Source organism: Empidonax traillii, unplaced genomic scaffold (genome assembly GCF_003031625.1).
Source record: "Empidonax traillii isolate 1590-97213 ecotype Southwest subspecies unplaced genomic scaffold, ASM303162v1 scaffold2172:size49218, whole genome shotgun sequence".
Taxonomy (NCBI): domain Eukaryota; kingdom Metazoa; phylum Chordata; class Aves; order Passeriformes; family Tyrannidae; genus Empidonax; species Empidonax traillii.
In genome coordinates, this window is record NW_020957365.1 from 26,830 (window position 1) to 29,122 (window position 2,293).

Consider the following 2,293-nt stretch of genomic DNA (forward strand, 5'->3'; position numbering starts at 1 on the left):
TTGGGAGCAGATTGGGCCCCCTGGAGGGACAGTGCTGTTGGTGCCCCCCGGGCTGGGGCACCCCGAGGACTCGAGCGCGCACCCAAAGGATTCTTCGGGGAGCTCCTCTGGGTGCCCCAAGCTGGGGAGCTCAAAGCAAGGTCCCTGCAATGGATTGAGGCATTCCTGAGAGGATCAGAGGTGGAGCTGCCTGTCCTGGCCATGCAGCTCTGGACTGGGCTGTCATTGGCTTCTCAAAGTGGTGCTCTGACTGCAAAAGAAGTGTGGGATTGGGCTTAAGGGATGAGTGGTGATGGTACCATTGGGTGTTTTCTCTGGAGTGGAGTTGTGAGAGCTGCAGGAGTGCAAGGTGTGGGTTCCAGTCCCCCCAGTGTTTGGTTTGCACATGTGCTGGTCAGACACAGGTCCAGCTTCCTCCGTCCTTAACACAACCGAGGGAGAATTCAGGGATGGCACTGTGAAGGTGATGGGTGTGACAGGGGGTAAAGTGGGAAAACCTTGGGGAATTCCTCAGTTTCTCTTTGCCATGCTTGCCCACGCCTCTGCTAGGAAGAACTTGATTGGGAAACTTAAGACAGAAATCAAATTGAAAAATGGAGATGATTGAAATTGTAATTGCTGAAACTAACTGTGTGAGAGCAGCAGCTCTTCTCGTGCAGGAAATAACTCCTGTCAGCAGCACCGTCCCGACTGAAGTGGCAGAAGATGGAGTTGTTCCTGTGGTGTAGACCAGTGGAATTGCAGGAAACTGGACCAGGGCAGAGCCTGTAGGTATTAGCCGTAAGCTGGGATCTGTATGGGTAAGTCAACCCCAGTATCCTTTAAAATCAGAATGCCAGTCTTAGATTTCAAGATGCCTTTTGCTGCATCTCCAGGAGCAAGGCAAGCCAAGAAACCTTTGCTTGTGGAGGAGAAGATGCAGACATGGGGAAGGAAGAAAAGAAGCCACCTGAGTCCTCCCTGAGCCACAGGCAGTCCCTGAAGTGCCTTCCTGGGAATGGTAGGATGGTGAGGACTCTGCATTGCTCCCTAGGGATGTGTGGTGAGGCTGATGCAAACTTTGGAAACCCCCTGTAAGAGTTTGCTGCCTTGGATAGCTGGTGCAAGGGCAGCCTTTAGGCAGCTCAGGCATTCCCTGAGGAGAGCTCTGGCTCTGCCACATCTCTCTGAACTGTTTGAAGCCCCTTTGTTTGGGAGGGAAAACAAAGGACAAGGTGTGCAGGGAGCTTTGAGATAGTTTGAATAGATGGCCATAAGTCTGTCCTTGTTGCACCAGGGGGCCTTATCCAGCTCCCCATATTGCAGGAGATATTCCCATGAAAGCAAAAAGCGATCCTCATCATTCTTTGCTGGCTTTAGGATGTGCCCTGCAGGAACTCCAGGAATTGACGGTGACGCCTCGGCCGATGGATTGGACGCCCCAGCCCGTCCGTTCCTGCCCAGCCCTTGGGTCCCTGTCAAGTGATGGGACTCCCAGCCCCTCCAGGTGAAGTGGAAAGGCCTTTGCATGTCTTGCTGATCCCATTTCTGTCAGTTCAAGTTGCAGAAAAGGGACCTTGGGCATTTTTATCTTGAGTTAGGAAAGCTCCTTTGATTGGTAAGGAGAACAAACTGGATCCTTGCAAGTTCTCATCCGTGTTTGTCCCTCAGCCTGTGTTCTGATTCAGGGCTGTAGCTGTTGTAGTCACTCAGGAGTCCAACTGTGCTGTAAATAAGGAGACTTTGTCCTAATGACCAAGTATGAGGGAAAAAGGGGGGATGCTGTGTGAGTTGTGAGGTGTAACGAGAGCTGATACTTTTTGCAGGGGGCTGTGGCGTGGAAACTGCAGAGAGCTGAGCCAGGGGATTGAAAGGGACTAACCCAGCGAGGTGAAGAAACAAGGAAGAAGGGAAGTGAGGCAGCAGCCAAGCAGCACCAAGTTCCTCTGTCAGCAGGTGAGTTGTGTTGAGGTTCCTAAGGCAGGCACTGGGGACTTTGGAGACTCCAGACAGAGAAGACCGTAGAAGCCCCTTGGAGAATCCTCTCAGAAACCTTACAGGGTAAGTGTGGATGGTTATAAGTGCTGGGAAATGTGCTGAGTGTGGAACAGGAATGCAGGGAACCAAGTGAACCCTCCTGGGATGCTGCTCCCTCCCTTCAGCTGCAGTGGAGCCCCCTGTGTGTGCACTGTGGGAGCTGATGGCCAGGACAGGCGGTGGGCTGGGATGATTGCAGGGGGTTGTGAGCAAGGAATGGCTGGCTTGTCAAAGTGGCCAGCTGAGTGTGAGAGGCTGCTTTGGCGAGCTGCTTTCA

The 2,293-nt window shown here is 52.9% G+C and overlaps 1 long non-coding RNA gene across 2 annotated transcripts in view; it reads left to right on the plus strand.

The window, feature by feature from the left end:
* Window positions 1–899: 899 nt before the first annotated feature.
* The window catches only part of LOC114071648, a 12,381-nt gene continuing 10,987 nt past the window's right edge, over window positions 900–2,293 (plus strand). Inside the window, exons 1-3 of one of the 2 annotated variants that reach the window (XR_003574071.1) lie at window positions 900–1,042; window positions 1,374–1,486; window positions 1,806–2,000. This is a non-coding gene — a long non-coding RNA (uncharacterized LOC114071648). Of the gene's footprint in view, window positions 1,043–1,373; window positions 1,487–1,805; window positions 2,043–2,293 lie in introns of those variants that run through there. The other variant, XR_003574070.1, reaches the window with a different exon arrangement.